Source organism: Erpetoichthys calabaricus, chromosome 8 (assembly GCF_900747795.2).
Source record: "Erpetoichthys calabaricus chromosome 8, fErpCal1.3, whole genome shotgun sequence".
NCBI lineage: Eukaryota > Metazoa > Chordata > Cladistia > Polypteriformes > Polypteridae > Erpetoichthys > Erpetoichthys calabaricus.
In genome coordinates this window covers 177,449,882-177,463,704 of record NC_041401.2, presented here as the reverse complement: position 1 = coordinate 177,463,704, position 13,823 = coordinate 177,449,882, and the positions used below count along the sequence as shown (strand labels likewise).

The 13,823-nt window shown below is 40.2% G+C and overlaps 1 protein-coding gene across 4 annotated transcripts in view; it reads right to left on the bottom strand.

Moving 5' to 3' along the window:
- Positions 1-13,823, bottom strand: part of LOC114656318 (glycine N-acyltransferase-like protein 3) — a 63,778-nt gene that overhangs the window by 15,022 nt on the left and 34,933 nt on the right. Inside the window, exon 1 of one of the 4 annotated variants that reach the window (XM_028807890.2) lies at positions 4,080-4,163. The exons of 1 other annotated variant lie outside the window; for it this stretch is intronic. The gene's annotated coding sequence lies outside the window, so the exon portion shown is untranslated. Of the gene's footprint in view, positions 1-4,079; positions 4,164-13,823 lie in introns of those variants that run through there. 2 more of the 4 variants (XM_028807892.2, XM_051930220.1) reach the window with 2 other exon arrangements.

The window sequence follows — 13,823 nt, the reverse complement described above, 5'->3', positions numbered from 1 at the left end:
TCCAACCTCTGCTCCTTAGGGACAAGCTGACAGAGATGGGAGTAGATTCATACCTGGTGGCATGGATCGTGGACTATCTTACAAACAGACCTCAGTATGTGCGTCTCGGGAATTGCAGATCTGACATTGTGGTCAGCAACACAGGAGCGCCGCAGGGGACTGTACTTTCTCCAGTCCTGTTCAGCCTGTATACATCGGACTTCCAATATAACTCGGAGTCCTGCCACGTGCAAAAGTTTGCTGACGACACTGCCATCGTGGGCTGTATCAGGAGTGGGCAGGAGGAGGAGTATAGAAACATCATCAAGGACTTTGTTAAATGGTGCGACTTAAACCACCTACACCTGAACACCAGCAAAACCAAGGAACTGGTGGTGGATTTTAGGAGACCCAGGCCCCTCATGGACCCCGTGATCATCAGAGGTGACTGTGTGCAGATGGCACAGACCTATAAATAATGAATTATTATTATTATTATTAAATACCTGGGAGTGCAGCTGGATGATAAATTGGACTGGACTGTCAATACTGATTCTCTGTGCAAGAAAGGACAGAGCTGCCTGTACTTCCTTAGAAGACTGGCATCCTTCAACATCTGCAGTAAGATGCTGCAGATGTTCTATCAGATGGTTGTGGCGAGTGCCCTCTTCTACGCAGTGGTGTGCTGGGGAGGCAGCATTAAGAAGAAGGATGCCTCACGCCTGGACAAACTGGTGAGGAAGGCAGGCTCTATTGTTGGCATAGAGCTGGACGGTTTGACATCCGTAGCAGAGCAACGGGCACTCAGCAGGCTCCTATCAATTATGGAGAATCCACTACATCCATTAAACAGTGTCATCTCCAGACAGAGGAGCAGTTTCAGCGACAGACTGTTGTCACTGTCCTGCTCCACTGACAGACTGAGAAGATCATTCCTCTCCCAAACTGTGCGACTCTTCAATTCCACCTGAGGGGGTAAACGTTGAACATTTTTCAAGTTATTGTCTGTTTTTTACCTGCATTTTTTATTACTCTTTAATTTAATATTTTTTAGCTGCTGGAGTATGTGAATTTCCCCTTGGGATTAATAAAGTATCTATCTATCTATCTATCTATCTATCTATCTATCTATCTATCTATCTATCTATCTATCTATCTATCTATCTATCTATCTATCTATCTATCTATCTATCTATCTATCTATCTAAACAGAATGTACGATGTCTTCTGTGATCTATTTTGATTCATTTGACCACATTTTTTTCATCTTTGCCTGACAATATATGGTTTCATTCCCCAACTCTTTTTGAGTTTTCTTGCGAGTTATTTTTATCACTATATATATATGAATATTTTTAAATGTGTACATCATGACAGGCATATGAATGGAAGTGTTTAACATACATTTGAATTTAAATGAAATTGTGTTCTCAACAGCTTTAAAATTAACACAAAAATAAATATCCCAGCAAATTTAAACCTAATACCCAAGGTGTTTTTGAAGCACTGGTATTCATGGAGAGGCCCTGCATTTAGCAGTTACACACAGAAGATGGCACTCTTAAGTACAAAAAACAGGAGACTCCTTAATCGAGGCTGAGGCATGTTTGAGATAAAATGTGAAGCCTAGTGGTTCATTAAAATATCTGCAGATAAAAGTAGCTAAAACTGTTAAAACATCTTTGAAAATGAACATTGCCTGAATCCACGTAATATAAAGCAACTGGCGAATGGAAAATAAACATTACTAGTTTATCTATTTAATTTTTTTAATTTAACTGGCACTTTAAGTCTTTCTACAAATCACAATTTCCACAGTCATTTCCATACGTGTGCCAGTGAAGTGGTGGGTGGTGTGTATATGAGTTAGTGGTAGGAGTAGTTGAAAGTCAGCCATCTGATTTACTATACGATACTTTGAATCAATCAATATTTATTTTATATTGTTCCATTAATGCAGTACATCACTGCAAGCGGTTTTATATAGTTATCAGGGTAAATTTCAGAATAAAAGTAGAGACCTTTTAATTCCACATTTTAATTAATTGTGAATTTCCCCTTGGGATTAATAAAGTATCTATCTATCTATCTAATTAGTACTTAAAGTCGCTGTCTGCTCCTCATTAGGACTGTACTTGTCAAACTGTACACTACTTTTAGTTACTGGTTTCTCTGGTGCTGCTCTTTCTTGGTTCACATCATACCTCAGTGATGGCCAGTACTACGTCTTCATTATGGAAAACAAATCTATCACTACTTTCCTCACACAAGGTATCCCTCAAGGGTCAGTTCTAAGTCCAGTTCTCTTTAACATCTATATGTTGCCATTAGGTGAGATTATTCGTCAGTACGGTCTGACCTTCCAGTGCTATGCCGATGACACACAACTTTATATAAGTGTGGATGCAACTGCAGCATCTTCACCTGTTGCACTGACTGATTGCATTCGCGAAATCGATCATTGGATGACAGTTAATTGTTTACGATTTAATCCTGATAAAACAGAACTCTTATTAGTTGGTACCAAATCTGTCCTCTCTACCTGTCGTGGGCTAAAAATTGATGTCGATGGGATCCTGGTTGAACCTTCAGCATCAATCCGTAATTTGGGTGTCATCTTTGATCAGCTTCTTACTTTTCTAACCACACATTAGCTCAATAGTACAGACAGCTTTTTTGCTTATCTGCATTCTTTCCTCAGTGTGAAGGATACTGAAACACTCATTCATGCTTTCATCACTGCACTGCTTTATGGCCTCCTGACTAAATATATCAATAGCTTACCACATATTCTGCTGCATGTCTACTTACACACACTAAAAAATCAGTCACATCACTCCTGTCCTTTATGATTTGCATTGCTTACATCTTTTCAAGAATCAAAAATAAAATTATTCTTCTCACCTTTAAAGCCCTTCATGGTTTAGCCCCTCATTATTCATCTGAGCTGATGCTTCCTTGCATTCCTGCTTGTGCATTAAGATCATCGGATGCTAACTTACTCACTGCACCTAAATACAGGCTAGGAACTATGGGTGGCAGAGCTTTCAGTGTGATAGCCCCTAAAATTTGGAATGCTCTTCCTCTCAGCCTTCGCAAGGAAAGATCTATTATTTATTTCAAACTCCTGTTAAAAATACATCTCTTCAATGAGTATTATTCATTTTCTTGTTTTTCATATTATTTAATTTCTATTATCTTGTTAATGTGTTTATTGAATTGTAAAGTGTCCTTCAGTGTATGAAATGTGCTACATAAATAAAGCGTATTATCCATCCATCCATCCATCCATCCTCTTCTGCTTATCCAAGATCGGGTCACGGGGGCAGCAGCTTGAGCAGAGACGCCCAGACTTCCCTCTCCCTGGCCACAGGAGCATAGTGGTGAACATTACAGGACTCCTGAGTTGTGGGTGTGAAGCCCAGCCTGGCCACTGTCTGCGTTGATTATGCATCTGCTCTCTGGGCCACAGAGCTGTTTCTACCAGTGTTTTGGTTGTTCTCCATAAAGACGTGTGTTAGATTATCTGGAGACTCTAAGTTAACCAACTACGAGTCAGTATGGTTGTGTGTCTGTGAATGTGCCCTGTGCTGCCGTGATTTTCTGTCCAGGTTTGGCTCATGCCTTGTGCCAGATGCTGCTGGGATAAGCTGTGACATTTGTAGCCCTCAGTTTGGATTAAGGGAGTTCAATAATGGATAAATACAATAGAATACAGAGCCAATTTCTAAAATATTTTTACATTATGTGTGCCAACTGAGTTTCAGCAGTGTTTGCTGCTGTCCACCATCCACTGGTATAGCTAGCAGTTTAAAATCCATGAGAAAATATCCTCCCAGGCTCCTTTCCACCTTTCCCTCAACAACACTGTATGTGCAATGCAATATAAAACTGATACACCACCCTTTACTAAAGGTGAAACAACAACACACAATTGTGCAAACATTTCTGTTCCTTTTACACAATGAAATAGTCAAGCATCTAACACTTGTGTGGAAATGCAATCCTACATCAAAATCAAAAACACAGTAAAGTCTACTGCAGGAAGCATAGACAGTCGGGGTACCCTCTATCAGTACAAAATCTCTGAATTGACTTACCACAGAAGCCAAATGCTGCTGATCAGTCAACCATCTCTGTGTTCAAAAGGAAATGCAGCAATTTTTAAAGTATCCTGTTTCTCAACACTGCTTAATCATTAACATTATCAGTCACATATTTGTACACATCCTTGGACTCTGCCAGCACCGGTGGGGGGGGGGGGGTTGGGGGGTATGGGGGGTCTCTAATCACCAGTTCTGACTTTCCTGCTAACTTCTGTTCCACTTGAACCCTATTCACTTCTCCTATATAATAAAGCTTCTAGCAGGCTCTCATGACAATTAAGTAATTTACTTTGAGAGAAAATCAGAAGGATTAGAAGTGGAGAGAGCTGGAATGTTTCTCTGATATGGCTTAAGTCAGGCCACATGCCATGATGAGGAGGTTAGACCTATTTGTTTTTTTTTATTTATTTACAGCAGAGGGATTTGGATTTTGATGTGAGAGTGGCACATATCGAGGGTGCCCCATGTCAAGTGGCAAAGCACAGTGGAATGGAGAGAAAGAAAGGAATTACTCCAATAAATGAAACTTCACTGCTCTGCTGTCGGGAGTCAGCGGCCAGGGGACGTCATGAGAGCCGAGATTGTGTCAATAAGGGCAGCTTTAGAAAATGTACACAATTGTTGGCAAAGTCCACTCATATACCTTGACAGCCCACTTTGTCACTATCTGTGTTTTCTGGAATTGTGGCATATAATTGTTTTATTGATGCTTCTTTAGGAGATCGAGGATGTAGGGCCGTCTTCACGTATGGCCACAGGCTGCGGGCCCCAGGGGCCCATAATGTTTCTGATGCCTTTTGCTATCAAAAACTCTACTAACACTACGCACTGCTTTGCACAAGGGGCTGTGATGATGTTAAGATGGCCCTGCAGAAGGAAGATGAAAAGAAAATCTTTTTTCTGGATGTAGATGACACAGCAGGCACTTCATTTCGTATATAGCTGACCATTATAATGAGTTGTGTGGATATTGCTGGCTTAATTGACAAGTGTTTTATTGGTTTCTTCAATGCGTGAGATGCAAAAACTGATTTAAAAACTCTGGGAAACTGACAAGATAATAAAAGTACTTGTCCAGATTGACATGTATAGATAAAGATGAGCTTTGGTGTTACTTGTTCATTATTTCTGTCTCCATTGCTGATAGCCACACACAAAGTTAGCAGTCATGTTAATGTTCAGGAGACACATGCTCTATATCAGGAATTATTATTATTATTATTATTAAATGCAATACTTAAATAAATGCATGCTTACAAGTTAAAAATTCAAATTTAATGATTTTGTTTAACCTTCTGAATTGCAAACCTTAATTAATACATTGCTGCGGTGGGTTGGCACCCTGCCCAGGATTGGTTCCTGCCTTGTGCCCTGTGTTGGCTGGGATTGGCTCCAGCAGACCCCCGTGACCCTGTGTTCGGATTCAGCGGGTTGGAAAATGGATGGATGGATGGAATTAATACATTGTGCTGACACAATAATAATAGTAATTACTTCAGCTTACTATTGTAATTTCAGCTCCATTTCATTAATTCACTAATAAAAAAAACCCAAAAATGACGTTGTGGTAACTTAATCTTGCTGGTTGGGTGACATGATCTCCATGCACTTTCATTTCAAACGCGATATGTAAGTTCCCAACCCCTCAACCTGTCTGCCCAAGTTTCATGGCACGCCACCCGCCCACTGCACAACACTGTCTGGAGCGCAGGAACACTCGCTTGGGGTGAGTGTGACTTTAACACACTCTTATATATGTATACTGGCTTTGGTTCGTGGTATAACAGACAGGGGCGGACTGGCCATTAGGGCATCTGGATAATGCCCAGTTTGCCAGGGACTCTGGTCTGCTCATGGGCCAGCCATTTCATGAAATAAACTGGTTACTGTTTGACATTAAAATTAATTTTCTAAACTACTAAACAGTATCTGTCTGGTACTGCGATTTATATAGTCCTATATAATATACTGTATTACGTCATCAAGTTGTTTTAGTTGTCAGTACACAACGTTGCAGCGAAAAATTTGGTCAAAACTGCCTTTTGCCGATTTCTGTTTCAATACTGCTACATTTCAGTTAGCATATACTGTACATTATTGCAATTTATTTTATCTCATATATAGTATTTCAACTCTTTGGTACTAATAATTAGTTTAGATTATGTAGAAGAAGAATGTTCTCCTCAGCACCACGTATTTTGTGTGTTTAGTAAATTAGAATTTTTATAATAACTATTTTGTAACTTGCCAGTGAGAGACGCTTTGGCTTATGAACTAACAAAAATATGTTATTCCAGGGTTCAGGAGAAATAGTGTCCACATGAATAAAATCTAAGCTGTTTCTTGTTTTCCCTTTCTCAGAGTGAATGTTTCAGGGACAAGGTCACAAGGCTGCAGAAAGTACACGTAGTTTATGCAAAGGCGTCTCTCCTGTGCTTAGCTTTGAAAACACAGATAATGCTTAGCTCAACAGACATATTGTTTAACTTTACTGTTTTGATAAGGATGTTCTTTCTGTCTTATTAATCATGAGATGCTAAAGTATAAAAAACCTCTCCTGGCTTTTGATCAGGGTTCAATTGAGCTTTGCGGCAATAAGTTATTCTCTTTTGAATCTCTACTTACTGTGACTCCGAATGAATAATAAAGAGAATTGAGAAAAATATATATATATATTTTTTTTGTTCTTAATTTCGTCTTATACGATTTCTCGTATTAGAAATTTGTTAGTTTTTGCATACCCCTTGGGGTTAGAGCGCAGGGTCAGCCATTGTACAGCGCCCCTGGAGCAATTACAGGTTAAGGGTCTTACTCAAGGGCCCAGCAGAGCAGGATCTCTTTTGGCAGTGATGGGGATTCGAAATGGCAACCTTCTGGATACCAGCGCAGATCCTTAGCCTCAGAGCCACCACTCCGCCCTTATCTGCCTGCTTTTCAGTGTGCCTTTTTCGTCCACAATTATGTATTATGCGTGGGTGGCACAGTGGTAGCACTGCTGCCTCGCATTAAGGAGATCTGGGTTTGCTTCCCGGGTCCTCTCTGCATGGAGTTTGCATGTTCTTCCCATGTCTGCATGGGTTTCCTCCAAACAGTCCAAAGACATGCAGGTTAGGTGCATTGGCGATCTTAAATTGTCCTTAGAGTGCTTGGTGTGTGTGTGTGCCCTGCGGTGGGCTGGCGCCCTGCCCCGGATTTGTTCCTGCCTTACGCCCTGTGCTGGCTGGGATTGGCTCCAGCAGACCCCGATGACCCTGTGTTAGGAAATAGCGGGTTGGACAATAACTGACTGACTATGTATTATGTTTTATTGTTCTCTGGTCGTCGGTGTGAGCGATAATTAGTGGTTTTCAGCTGCAATTATTAGTATGATGATATAAAGTTATAAAGCACAGGATAGGAATTTTTCATATTAGGATGGAACATTTATAGTTTATTGTTAAGTTAATGGAACATTTCAATCATGTGAGGTTTTCATTCTAACCTCGGTTATAATTTATTCCATTGTAAATGAGCAGCTACTAGACTACTAGGGTACTGGCACTTGGACATGACATTGACATTTGACTCTAATAACGTGTAAGCTGTGTTACTAAATTTTTAATTTTCATTAAATTTTATTTCTAAGCATGTCATCAAATTTTAAGTTGTGTCTAAACAACAGTGTACAGATTAAGTTTGGCAACAGTTTAGATAGAGTTCATATCATAGGCTCATAGCAAGTGGCGAGCTGCGTACTCATCACAAATTTTAAGAAAATTTCAATGAATAACGGGCCGAGTGGGTCGACCTCATCACCTCACTCTTTGAAGGATGTCCGGGCCGGTTTTGTCATGCAGTCTGCTCCTGATAACAGATAAAGATAATTATGTTGATGTCACACAATGTTGTCATTAAAAACTTATATTCCTACTTTGTGACGCCGAGAGCCTCACAGCACCTTATACTCAGGTTTGCCAACTGAAATGGTTAGCGATACGGATACCACTTACCTAGAATCCCCGCAAATTACAGCGGTCTTGTTCATTTTGTTAGTAAAGTTTGCATTGAACTGAAAGTGAAACGGACAAATATTTGCATGTCAGCATTCGACATGTTTGCCAACTAACTTGTGCACCTTGTTACGCACAAAATGCTTCGTTAAAAACGGCACCCTAGTCTAGCGTCTGTGGGCTGAAGGACGGACACACTCACCGGGAATTGCGTGGGGGGAAAGCAAAAGTTATAGGGAACCCTGTTTCAGTTTTGATGTTGACTTGATAATTGCGCAGTCTGGTTGAGTTAGTTTTACTCATTTAGGTCAATAGTGTGTTTTATGTGTGTTAACTTAAGGACCGCAACACTGCAGGTGAATTTATAGAGGGTTACTCAGTTTGGCCAGTTTTCCCCTTGGAAAAGTCAGAGTGCCATGCTGTGTTAGTCAGGGGAAGATCGGGGCCTCCTTATAAACTCAGCAAGTCCGTCAGTATGGGGTCGACTGACCCAGTGGAAGACCATTTCGTGGGAGCAGAGACAGCCAGTGGGGAAAAAAATAAATAGATTTCATCAGTCTGGTGGCTCAGTGGTTAGCTGCAAAGCAGGTGCTGTGAGGGAACCAGTGGAGTAGCTAGCTTGCTGAAGGCCCCTGTGCAGCGCCCTTTGGTGAGCCCCTCCTGTCTAGCATAATTGTTAGTAAAATATTCACAACTAAATCCTAGGGGCTGGCTGGGCAGTGGTGTCCACGACCAGATCACATGCTGGTGACAAACAAACCGGCTCTCTAAATGGAATTTGTAATAACTTTTTTAATCGCTTTATTAGACCAGCTGTAAATTAGCAAAAATTAAATAAATTGTGGGAAATGAATGTGGGAGGTATGGGTAATAGTAGTAGTACATAAATATATGTAAGATGTGGACCCGCTTGCTTTTCCAAGACAACTTTGTGAAGTAAGCTAGAAAGTAGAAACTGACCTGTGTTATTAAATGAAGCCATTTCAGTTTGTATCAAATTAATACGGCTGACAGGATACTACTATATCTATCTATCTATCTATCTATCTATCTATCTATCTATCTATCTATCTATCTATCTATCTATCTATCTATATATATATATATATATATATATATATATATATATATATATAGCTATACTTCCTTAAAAGGCTGGCGTCCTTCAACATCTGCAATAAGATGCTGCAGATGTTCTATCAAACAGTTGTGGCGAGCGCCCTCTTCTACGCAGTGGTGTGCTGGGGAGGCAGCATTAAGAGGAAAGACACCTCACGTCTGGACAAACTGGTGAGGAAGGCAGGCTCTATTGTTGGCATGGAGCTGGACAGTTTGACATCTGTGGCAGAGCGAAGGGCGCTCAGCAGGCTCCTATCAATTATGGAGAATCCACTGCATCCACTAAATAGTATCATCTCCAGACAGAAGAGCAGCTTCAGCGACAGACTGCTGTCACCGTCCTGCTCCACTGACAGACTGAGGAGATCGTTCCTCCCCCAAACTATGCGATTCTTCAATTCCACCCGGGGGGGGGGGGGGGTAAACGTTAACATTATATAAAGTTATTGTCTGTTTTTACCTGCATTATTATCAATCTCTAATTTAATATTGTTTTTTGTATCAGTATGCTGCTGCTGGAGTATGTGAATTTCCCCTTGGGATTAATAAAGTATCTATCTATCTATCTATCTACTACACATTCGACCTGTTTTACACAAGTTCTGAGAAAATGGACATCATAAAGTGAGGTGTCAATGGTTCCAAGAAATTTGCCTTGTTGGCAGGAAATTGCTTGATCATATATATTGCTTGTTTGTCTTCAGTAGTTTCTCCATTTTTAATGGTTTTATCATATAGCACCTGATCTGAAGCCGTTGTATCGCTACTTCAAAACTTGATAGTTGTAACCATTTCACTCACTGCACTGTCTGCATAACCTGCTTGCGATCGTTGCAACGATTCACCAGCATCAGCATTCTCAGTTACCACCGCTGGACCTTGCTCAGTTTTGAGAAAGGTAGAAGTCTTGGTAAGCTTAGCGTTTTTCAGTTCCTGCTGCAGGCGTGCCTTACGTTTAGCAGCACCACTCTTATAATGTTTGCTGGATCCACTGCTAATGGCCGACATGGTGTTGTTTGGCCAGAGTATAAAAAACATTGAATATGTTCTAATATTTGCCATTTGCTGACTAACGGGGACCATAACGTAACAACAGAATTACGATGATTTACTATTTACGAGTTTGAACTTTGAAAACTGTTGACATAATAAGTACGAAAGTAACAATTATTTATGATAATAATGTATATTTACACCATTCATGTGATGTCCTTCAAAACTTCTTCCATTCACGTCCTCTATGGTACGCCGAAGGTCGCCAAATTTGGGAATGTACACTTCTCTGTAAGGTGGACTGACTAGGGCGTGCTGTGCCTCCGATTAGGCTCTGAACCTGCAAACTACCGAAGTTTAAATTTGTATAAACTGAATGCCTGCCGAATATGTAATATGGATTGGATTGGACTTGCCTGGTGATGGTGCAAACACGTCACTGAAACTGTGAATTATTAACGCAATGAACTATGCAGGTGATTTAAGTTATTCATTTTTTTAAAAAAATCTATATGGCCCCGAGTGGGCCCCCCCAAGCTCGTAGTCCCTTGTGCTTTGCACAATCTATTGCTACACCACAGGAGGGAACTCTTAAGAGCTAGGGTGGTCTTTTGATTGTTTTGGCTAGAAGTTTTATGAAATGGAAGGTGGGCAGACGTAAGCCATTTATTTTTACCATTTTAGTTTTTATCCCAGTCTTTTTTTGGTTACCTGAATAAGAGCTCTTGTGCAGAGGATTTATTCCATTTCTGTGAGTGACACAGTGCGAGTCTTATTTTTATGTGTGTGTTTGGTTTTTTGTTACATACTTGTGTATGTTCATGAGACTTAATGCAGTCATTTTTACTGTAAATATCATCACTGAAGCTCCATCCTTGTGAACTGGTTTGCTGTTAAATGAAATCCTTTTACATTTTAACATCAGTTGTCACCACGGTAGGGTGGAGTGGTGGCTCTGAGGCTGGGATCTGTGCCAGCAATCGTATGGTTGCCAGTTTGAATCCTGTAAACGCCAGTAGTGACTCTACTCGGTTGGGCCCTTGAGCAAGGCCCTTAAGCTGTAATTGCTCCGTTCTGGGGATGACGTTAAGTCCTGGGGATGACGTTAACCTGCACCCAACCCTGCAAGCAGGTCGTCCAACTTACAGGTAAAACTTGAGGGATGGTAGCAGGTTTGGCACTCCAGCCACTGTAAAAAAGCCTCACAGCGTTCCAGTGTGGTGCTGAGGTGTCACCTGCTGCTCTCGGGTCCCAATCCAGGTGGCACTGTGTGTGTTGGGTGTGGCAACGCACTGTAATCAGTGTATGCTTCCAACCCCTCCCTGTCACCACTGTGCCATAGTTTATTTTTTTTCTTACTGTCTCTCAGTTTACCTTTGGTTGGCTCCATGCTACCTGTCAGCTGTCTTGTAACTTACTTATGTTTACTAAGTACGTGAATCATAAAGAGGCAGAACAGTACTGTGGTGGTAACACTGCCGCCTCCTAATGAGAAGAGCAGGGTTCACATCATAGGAGAGATACAAGATGCTTTACTTTGAACATACTAGGGGGCTCTGCCCCCTGCTCGCTTCACTCGCCAATCCTTGGGCAGGCGCTACGCGCTACACACTTCGTGGCTTTGCCACTCACGTATGGGGAAGCGGATGTACAATTTAAACAGATTGTTATTTTCATGGGAATTGTTACATATGCATAATAGACCTAACTATTTTACATTACAGAAAGTAATCAACCATATTAAAAAACAGTAAAACGTAATAAATTGAAAGAAAATTATGTTTCATGTTGCATTAGAGGTATTCGTTGCGTTATACATTTTCATTCTGTTTGGCTTTGAAATTAACACGCAAATACTTTTTAAACTTACACTTTTACTGTAAAACTTCAGTAAAAACAATATTTGGAATTAACTTTTCATCAACATCACTTTGAATTTTGATTCCGTGTTTGGAGTTACATCATGACAACGTAAAGTATAACTGCCTGTGAGTGAATATCGTTTCTTTCTCTCTAATAAATATACCAACCTTTTTTGAATGTTTGGCTCTGAGATTTGTTAATTGTCATAGCAAAAGCTGTTCTAACGGGAAACTTTAAACGTTTTAATACGAATGGCATATCAAGATCTCCTTTGGTGTCTAATATTATCCACGGAAGACTGGACGGTATTAACGGTTATAGATATCCTACAGGATATTGTAAGTTGATGTTTTCATCTTCTACACAGTCACCACCAACTGTTTCAGCATAGTCTGTTGATACACATTTAGCCAATTTGCCGTGTAACCGATCAACAATTTTCGTGTAAATTCATTTGACTTCATTGTTTCTCTGGTGTGCTAGGATTGCCCGTGTAGTCATTTCTTCTGTTGATAATCCTTTGGGATGAAATTCTTCATTAAGATTTGGACATCATAAGTCTTCTTTTATTGAGAACTTAAAGTGAGGAAAACGTAAAAATTTATAAGAGCTGAGAACGCAGGAACTGTGTCTGACAAAAGCATTCATACGAATGAGAGGTAAGAGGACCGCTAACTGTAAATGGTTGAGAGGAGGGCCGGACCTGAAAAATATCTCTTGGAAATGGTCTCGTCTTGTCTGAAGATTTTTTTTTATAATAGGGAGATATTCTCAGTACTAATAGAGACATAGTGACACAGGGCTGTGCCTGGTAAATATATTCACACTAGTAATGTAATACTAGTAATACTAGTAATAAACCAGTAACTGCTTATTGTTTAATTAGCTTTAAATAATATACAAAATTTAAGGCAGTTATAAAGGAATGTATCGGAATGGCAAAGGAAATGTTACAGCTGACTGCAGAGAGAGTCATTGCTTGTTGGAAGCAGAGTGACAGAATCATCTGCCAGAAGCCTTTCATTCTGAATGTCTGCTTGCTATACTTTTTCATAGATTTTTTTCAGGCTCGGACACATTTATTGATAGTGAGCAATGAATGGCAACTCTCGCCATACATAAATTTCTGTCTTACTGTATTCAGTATTGGACTGGTCCTTCATTTTCTTTCTTTTTTTCAAACAATCTATTGTTGACCTGGCATTGTGCTTCAGGTCATTGCCCTGCTATAAAGGATTATTTCCTAATTCATATTATGTTACATTACTGGCTTGTGATGATCATTACATTGTAAGGACATTTTCACTGGGAATTTAAATCTAGTAGGATTCTTTTGTGTTCCACCTTTGCAGGTCTGTCACTGATGTGTACAGAAATGTCCTTGATGTTCATTATTGTGTAATGTAAACTGTGATTTGACTTTTGACATTTGTTATACACTCAGTAAACAAATGTCGAGTCCTGGAGCACTTGTCCAATTTTCACAAGAGTTGGCTCATTGATTAAGTGACAAAGAGTGTAAAATATTATTCTGAAACCCAAACAAGAAAGACTTGCACTAGAACAGCATTACAAGTGAGGGTTATCACTATTAGGTAATATTCTCATAGCTAGCAAAGAACATTGAACAATTGAATAAGTTGTGCAAATGACACACATTATCCTGTGCCATATCAATCCAGGTATAGTTCAGCTGGTGTCACAAAGAGGCAGTGGTCTGTGGATGGTGCAGAACAGACCATCACTGGGGTACATAGCTAGGCAGGGTGGAGTG